Here is a 9,241-nt window from a genome sequence, read left to right on the forward strand (position 1 = left end):
CCTTCTTCAAGGACATTGTAAGCTTAGCAATCAAAAGAACTGAAGAGATCTCAAAGAATACGATTTCATCTTCACGCCCAAGGATTCAATGTGGAACTTACATTTAAGAGGAAACTCTGAAACAAGTTTTCTTCTGAATCAAAAATAAATCAGATTTCAAGATCTCAAAAATTTCTGAGAAGTAACAACACTGAAACTTTGTCAGCTCTACCCATGTGAATGTTCCATCTTGCCAAGACATACCACTGCTATCTCTTTTTTTGTAGGAGAAAAAAATTTTGTAGAAACAGATTCAGTCCAATATCCAGGAGCTCTTTGATCTGAACTGTGAAAATAAATTATTTACTGGGTTAGATGGTATCTTTGGTACTTCTAGTAGTATTGTCTGCAAACTTCCTTTAGCTGTGCACAACAGATGGGCAACATTTTAGTTTTATTTACAGACAGTCAGTATTTGCAGAACAACAGAAATGGAAGGGGAACAGCCTGTTTAGTTCCAACATGAAGGACTTCTCCTTGGAAAAAGTTCTGCTGAGAGGTTTAGGGCTTTTTCTTTTTTTCTTATTTTTTAAGCGTTTTCCATTATCAGTTTGGACTTAAACATCTATCCCACAGCTCTATTGTTCTCTCCTGGAAACTCATAATCAAAGTTTAAACATTAATCAAAAGGAAATAAAACTAAAATTACCTCTAAAGTACAGTGAGTTATGTCTTGGCAACTCTGTCCTTTTGACCCTGCTATCACTTTGATGAATCCAGCCTATTGTGTTGTATAGTACAGTGCTGGCTTGCATGAGCTATAACACAGGCTGCCAAGTAGCTATAACACAGGCTGACTGATTGATTTGTAAATGCTTCTATTACCAAAGACTCTGAGTGCCTATAGACAATATCATAGATTGGTTCAAACCAAGTCACTGAACAAACCAACATCCAGGCAATAACTCCCATTCATCAGATGAAAGTCTGAGACTGACTTAAGCCTTGTACCTTGCTGTAAAGATCAGTAGCCTCAAATTCTCTTAGAGCAGTATGAAAAAAGTTGCAGAGATAGTAGTTTTCCTTAAGAATAATTGGTTGGGATTTACTATTGGTAGATCTATCACTAGCCGACCCTGACCAATTAATATTAATAACCCAGTATTAATACTAACAGTCCACTGATCTCACTTGTCTTTGGAAGAGAAGCAGCATTTCAAATGATCTAGATCCAGACTATATATGGAATCAAAAACTCTCAAGCCCAATAGCCTTTGAGTCAGATTGTTGCATATAAAGCTCAGTATCAACACCTTCAGCTGAATCCTCAAGCAGAGCGTTAGCCCTGGGGCGCATGATACATGTCCTCTACCACTTCTAATGGCAAACAACGGAACTGTGAGCTGTAATCACGGTTTCACATACCGAGAAGCTCTCAAGTGCTGAACTGTGACTTAGGAAAACCAGAAGAAACTCCTAGCTTGGCCACTGATGTGCTGTGGGATCTTACCCATTCCATGCCAAGGCTCTGCTGTTCTTCTCATCTCTGCCTTATCTCTACATTTTGTACTACAACCACACGGGATCATGTAGGCAATAAGACTGATAAAATGGTGGCGAGATCTAGCAGTAAGTAATGTAATTACCATTTGAAAAGATGCTTTTCTAGTGATATCACTTCAGTGTCATCAGAGCTCCTTGAAACAAATACTTCATTGTTTTATTACATAAACATCCTTCCAGGTCGTGTCTGCCTTGCTGAACTTTGTCTGTGCCATTGGAGGAGGGAAGATGGTTCATGTAGCCATAGTGCGTCAGTTCTGCAAACCCACCGTTTCCTGGTTCAACAACTAACCAGACTATGTCCACACATCATTGCAAGTGAGCAGGCTCTTTCCGAGAAGGAAAATAGAAAACATACTATATCATTGTGGAGCAGCTCCAGCACGCTAAATAGAGTCATATACTATCACTTCATAAGCAAAACCTGCTGCTGAGGGGAAAGAAAGGTTATGTTTGTTTTTGAGGTTTTAAAAGCATTCTTTTTTCTTATTTTTTTCTCTTAACCCAAAGGGATCCAAACCATAAGTTCCTTCCTGTCTGAAAGAGTTAGGCCTGGGACATTTGTGGCCTGATTCTCCTCTCAGCTATATATTGAGTTAAATCAGATGTACCTCCAGTGAGCTGACAGAACTACTTCAGTGTAAAATCAGAGTGAGAGAGACCAGAATCCACTCCATGCTAATGAAGTCATAATGGCAGCAGCCATTCAGAGCAATGTCAGCATTTTCAAACCAAAATGATGTTGATCTTTCAGCTGGAACACACAAGATTTTGAAGCTCATTCAAGTACTCTGCACCAAAATATTCAATTTTTTTCCAGCATCATTTTATTGCAGTTGATGATACAGCTCTGTAGCCTCCTGAGGCCAAGAAAAATGGCAATGACTTTACCCTCTTTTCTCAGCTTGCCAGTTCTTAACTCAGATAAAAGGGAAGGCTAATTAGATAAGGCAAGGACATTGGCTAAGGAGCCTTTGTGGGTGCCACAAGGTGTGACATTCTCTAGTACATCATGATTTTTGGTGACAGCGGGACTGTTGTGATCATGGCTTATGGAATGCAGACCACAGAAGTCATTATACAATTCCTGCAGTGAGACCACAACCCCTATGTCACTGGAAAGGTCTAGACTAGAAGGTTTTGGACAACGAAAATCATTTTGGGTATGTGACTCAAGCAAGGAAAAAAATATCTTCATGCGCCTCAGACCTTTTTCTTTTTAAAGCAAGTAATGTTTGTACAGTCTACAAAAAGAAGAACCTCAGAGGCCCCCCCTCTATCATAAATAAATCTTCTTTCTTTGAAGAAGAACAAGTGCAGCCTCCAAGTTTGGTCCCTGCAAGAATTTGTGCCCTGGCCACAAATTCAGAGTTTCTGGTCCTAGTTAATCAAGTAAAGATAGACTTTGCCATGGGGAATATATAAGTTTGCAGCATACACTGCTCCTTGTCTGCTTAGTCTTTGCTTTAGCCTTTGAACATCACCTAGTAATTCCTGGCTTAGTTCCTGACCCTTCTTCACAGGCTTCTGATCTGACCTTTGCTTATTTTCTTCCTCCTAAGTCCTGACCTGCTTGCTTTACATTGCCTAAACCTTATCTCATCTCATATCCTAGAAGAGAGACATGGCACTACTGGAGAGAGTCCAGCGGAGGGCCACAAAGATGATGAGGGGACTGGAGCATCTCTTCTCTGAAGAAAGGCTGAGAGAGCTGGGCCTGCTCAGTCTGGAGAAGAGAAGACTGAGAGGTGATCTCATAAACGTGTACAAGTATCTGAAGGGAGGGTGTCAAGAGGATGAGGCCAATCTCTTCTCCGTGGTGCCCAGCGACAGGACAAGAGGCAATGGGCAGAAACTGAACCACAGGAAGTTCCATCTGAACCTGAGAAAGAACTTCTTCACTGCGAGGGTGACAGAGCATTGGAACAGGTTGCCCAGAGGGGTAGTGCAGTCTCCTTCCCTGGAGATATTCAAAACCCATCTGAATGTGATCCTGGGAAATATGCTCTAGGTGACCCTGCTTGAGGAGGGCGATTGGACTAGATGATCTCCAGAGGTCCCTTCCAACCTAAACCATTCTGTGATTCTGTGATCCTAGAACTTGCTCTCCAGTTCATACTCCCTAATCTTATGGGTGAGCCACTGAACACCTTGTTCAGACCTTCTGAGTCAATGCAACCTGTGATTAATCTACCTTCAAAATTCTAATTGACTGTAGGACCTACATCCTATCTCCAAACCTGATTCCAGTTTGGCTTTGTCGAGGGGCTGACTACTATGTAAACTACGGTGTGCCTTTTCTCTGTGATGACTACCAGTACTAAGCCTATTCATTGCCACCCCACCCTTTCCACATCAAAAATCCACATCAAAAGCACCCAGTCTGGGAGATTGTTAGGGCTGAAATTGTTTGCAATCTGTTTTACATGTCTGTACTTAAGCATCTGAATCCAGGAGAGGCCCCAGTCTAGCAGATTTCTTAGACACCCGCACACTCCAAGTATAGGATGGCTTTATCTGTGTTTTGTTACAAAGGGTGTTTCCCACTCTGGCAAATACCAGCATCAGCCCAAGGCAGTACTAACCATTTACATCTCCAAGTCTTATGTTACCATTACAGTCCCATCATACCTTTTGTGATGCTCTTCTGTTTCTCTCTATGTTTTATCTCACCTTACCCCTTACTTCCATCCTGATCTTGATCTTGATCAAAGAAGTGCGTTGACCAAGAAGGGAATTTTATGGAGATACTGGTCCCACCTTGTGGGGTCCCTGTCACACAACTGCATAGTTGGCAATACCACAGTGCAGCCATTGCCCTCTCCTGAACTGAACAGAATGTGCCTGTTCTCCACTTGAACTACCCTTCCAGTGTAAGCAGTTCAACTCCAGTGATGAATGCAGCTCCCCCATCTGGCTACATCTGCTCTGGTCGCATCTGCTGGCTCTTTCTTGTGGCATCAGGTAGAGTAGGAAGGATGCTTCCTCGAACTGGTTCCAGTCTGTGTCCCCAAGGTCCTTGGAAATCTGGGTACTACAGTTTCCCCAAACTGCCTAAATTGGTCAGCTCTATAAACTGCAGTGGGACTGGTAAAAAAGCTTTGTCCTCTTCCATGACATCAAACTCAGAATCAGCTTAAAGCTATTGTAACAAAACTGGCTTTAGCTGCTGTTGATACAGTCCTGGTTATTCAGAATATGTTTTCCATACACAAGGAACTTGTAAATAGGCGTAAAATGATTCTGACTAATATCAGGAAAATCCCATAAGGATAAGGCAGATACTGTGCATAGATTCTTGGCAGGTTGCACAAAGATAATCTTTCTCAAAGTCACCATCAACTTATAAAAAGTTCTAGATCCTTCCTGTAATCATCTCTTAATAGCTGTGAAACAGCATTATCCAGAAATTTTCTGGCCTCTCTAGTAAAGGAAGTAGCACTGAGTAGATGCTCATGAATCTAATAGAAAGAAGTTATGTGTTTTTCCTCCTCACCCACGAAAGATATTCACAGATTGACATTTTCTTTCTTTCTGGGGAAATAATCCAATCTGTATGCACTGGCACAGTGATGATTCTTTGACTTTCTCCTTCACTTCTCTCCCGACAGACTACCCAAGAAACTAAATAGATGGAGGCTTAATATTTTATTACTTTTATAGCCTTATTCTGAGATGTTTATAAAGAAGGAAATTGACCTCTTCCTGGATACCAATGAACTGTCAACTTCCTCTAGCCAGCTTCTTTGTAACACAAGAAAAGCCTTTGGTAGGGGCAGACTTACTAGCTTTGCTACAGCTATAAAAGGGGAGTGAAATGAAAGCAAAGGGGTTGGGTGAGGTATGTGCCTCAAAATCCTTCCCTTGAACTTCTCCTCATGTTCATCAAAAACAGGTAGAAGCTCAATATATGGCACACGTCTCAGGCGGTGTTCATGTTTCCTGAATTTGGATAGGATTTGAGAGAGGCAGGAGAGAAGGCAGGCAGCATGTCGGAACTTCCATTTAAGCAAGGTTGCTCAAGACAGAATTATTCCTGCAGTCTGAAGTACTCAGAATAAATTGTATATTGTTCCCAAATATATGAATAAAAGATTCTTTAACTTTTGCACAAGTCCCTACAATTCCAGTTCTTCCCCTTCAAACATGTATCTGGAAATGCTCTTTGCTAAAATATAAATGCCCTGATTCTCTGAGGCACAGCAGGAAACCTGGGACGTCCATTAACAACATCAGAGCTTGCCAATACCCTGAAACCCGTAACACCGGGTAAAGCACCTGGCCTGACAGTTCCTAGGTTAATTTTTATGATTTTTTTTCCTAATAAACTTGCAGGCAAGCTACATACTTTTCTCAACAGGTCTCTGGAGGAGGGTTCTGTCCTCTCTACCTTAAGGGAGGGCTTGATTTCAATGGTTTTCCAAGCTGGGCTGGGATCACAAATCAGGCTTGAACTATTGACCCATCTCTCTCAAATTCTAGGAGGTAAGTTAGAGAAATTCATGCCCAATATCATATATCTGAGCCAGGTGAGGATTCTTAAAGGCTGAGCTAGCTCAGGTGGCATACTTCACAGGCTTATGACACCAAGCCATTCACAACTAGGACAAAGAAATAGCTGTTGACCAAGTACACTAAATACATCCTGTGATGGGATTTTGAGGCCTCATATATGAGAAGAGGACTGGGAAGAGCCCCTCCTGTAGAGTCAGTTTGCTGAGTGGCCAAAACAGCGCATAAATGGGGATAGAGAAAAGATAGGTTTGGAGCAGCAGATAGGTGGTTAAAATGGATAACAAGTTCCTTGAGAGGCAAAGAGATACCTGAGCTCTTTCAGGAAAAAAAGTAACTGAAGCTTCAGAAGAAAGAAGAGAAAAATGTCACGAGAAATAGCCCTGGGGTACACTGCTGCACTTTTGTAAGTATGCTGAGAAAGAATCCTACATGATATTTGTCTCGGTAGCTGGGGCGGAGAGGGGAGTTCTGCTATTGCAAAAAGAGAAGAGAGATTGCTGCAGGAAGAAGGCTGGGCCTCATTACACTAAAAGCAAGAAGGGACTTACAGAGGAGCTCAGGAAGAAAGGAAGCCATAGGTCTGAGCCTGAGCTTAGGACACAGTTCATTAACAGATCAAGAAAACTGCAATCCTGCAAGGGTGACAATGCCAAAGGACTGAGTCACAGAGAAGACAAATCCGTGCACAGTAGTGGGCTGATGGTTAATCTTTTGTGGGCCTGGGATAATATTCTATAGCAAGATCGCATATTAAGAAGCAACAGAATTTCAGATTCACTTAACTCTCTCACAGGTACCAGAAGAGTATTCCTTCCTTTTCTCCATCTGGTCCTCTAGCTTACAATATGCTCCCTACCCACCAAGAACAGCCCAATGGCTGGTCATGTCATGCTCTCAGCCATGATAACATTTTATTTGTAGTGGATCCTGAAACCTCATTCCTAGCCCTCTGGCATTAATCCATGATTTGGGCTCATTTTCAACCTACAAAATTTACTGGTCAGAGCTACTTTAGCTCCCCTTGCTTCCCAGTACTATGCAACTCTCTGAGAGAAGTGAAGATAAAAATACCAAGGAATCTTACAACTGTCACAAATATCCTTTCCGACAGTTAGAAAGAGGTTATAGCTTAGAAGCTAGCAGGAGACAACAATCCAGCTAGCAGGCATTTTGCCTCAGCCTCTGGGGAAGCATACCATATTAAAAATGGACATTTTTCCTGGACTTTTTTGTGTATTTTGAATGACCTTTCTCTCATCATCTCACTGTCCTGTTTAAAAGATTTAATGAGATTGGTGAGCTCTCTGTACAGGGCTTGCAAAAGTGCTAGGAAGGCTGACGAAATGCTGTCAGAATCCCCAAATTTAAGGACAGTGCTGTTGCCCTCATTGTGTCCCAAGAACTGGTTCTAATCTTAGAAGAGCAGTGATAGAAAGAGGCAAAGCAGTCTGATTACATCAGTATAGCCTCCCTGGCACGTCAATACAGAAAATACAGACATGGCCTAACCCCATTGTGTGATATATGGTGTGGTTAAAAAAGCCTTACCGTCTCAAATCTGACTTTTTCCTTTTCTTTTTCTTAAACTGCTGACTAAGAAAAAGGAACAGTCCAGTCCAGGCCTTCTTCTCTTCTTTGCTTCCCTTTTTCACCTCTGTTTTTAACATTTCCCCATGCCACCTTGTCTACCTCATCCTGCTATCAGCTGTATCAAGTCATTTGGTTTCAAGTTCATAATTATTGTTACTTGCACTTTTTAGTGCCAAAGTGTTTATACAGAAAAATAGACTTAATACAACAGGTAGAATACCTCACCTTGTTTTTTTTATTCCAGCTCTGACACTTAGAAGTAGTTCTGCAGCCTGCATTTTCCCTTTGAACCATAGCATTTGGAAAGGTTTCCGTGTATTCCCTTTCCAAGCCTCTTGTTGCAGTCATCCTCCAATCAACTATGCAATAAAACCTAGTATTCTCAACATTGCTCATGAAAGTACAGTTAACAACTGTCCTGCCAGCCTGCTGGCAAATGGGCGGAATCTTGTTACAAAACAAAGAGTACCAGCGCACAGGTCATTAAGTTCAAAAAGGCTATTCCTCCAAAAGCATCAAGTATAGATAGCTGAGAAAGTATGAGTCAGGCTCAAAACAGTTGCAGACTCTGCACAGTTCCTACTAACTTACTTACTACAGCCGTTTCCACAGCCTGCACTTAATTTAGGCCCTGATTCATCAGTGCACTGAGCATATGCTTAATGAAAAGCATGGTTCCGGCTCATTGGTGTCAATACACATTTAATTGCTTATCACATTCAGGGCCCAAGGAGACAGCAGTATCCCGTCCCTTGCAGGCATGCTAACCTCATTAACGGGCTCTCCACCATGAAGTCATGCCCGACCGAAAGGTCCGTTTCTCCCTTTGCACTCGCTTTCCCAGTGCTGATGTTTTTTCAGCCTTGCACGTGTATTTCCTGTGGTGATTGGGCACTGACCTTTTACAGGCTCCACACAGTCAATTAAGTTTTGCTGTAATTTGCTTTACTTTTAGTAGGGTTTTCATCTTGTCTATTCTCTTTCCTCCTCCACTGCAGAATGGAATTCTTGCAGTAGCCTTAATGGGAGATGAATTCTGTCCTCAGGTGAAAGTCTAGAGTTTTTTCATTGACCTAAATTCAACTTCAAACTTGCACTGACATCAGAATTTGGTCCTAAGAATTTCAAGTCTTGCCAAATCCATAGAAATGGATAGTGGCATGCCTTAAAACCTACCTCTACTCATTAAAGTATTTTAATTAAACAATATTTATAGCACAAATATATGTATGTTCGTGGTAAATATTAAGATTTTATATCATGCCATTAAATTAATCATGAAAACAAATTACATGGCTGTAGTCAGGGAGCCAGCATTGCAATCTATGGACAGAAAGGATTTTTCCTTTTTTACCTGCTTAAAATTAGAGCTGAAATGATATATGCTAATGCTAGAAGAAAGTACTTGAATTAAAATATCACAAGGCCCTCAAAAGAGAATAAAGGGCTAGGTAAGAATGATTAATGTGCTTTTACACAAAGAATGATACTTTTTATATATCTTTGACCTTCTAAGGTCAAAAGGATTATAAGACTGTTTGAAGTTCAGGAGGAACTGAGCAAGGAAACAAGAGGGCTTTTCATAGAGTGATGA

This window comes from Struthio camelus, chromosome 2 (assembly GCF_040807025.1).
Source record: "Struthio camelus isolate bStrCam1 chromosome 2, bStrCam1.hap1, whole genome shotgun sequence".
Taxonomy (NCBI): domain Eukaryota; kingdom Metazoa; phylum Chordata; class Aves; order Struthioniformes; family Struthionidae; genus Struthio; species Struthio camelus.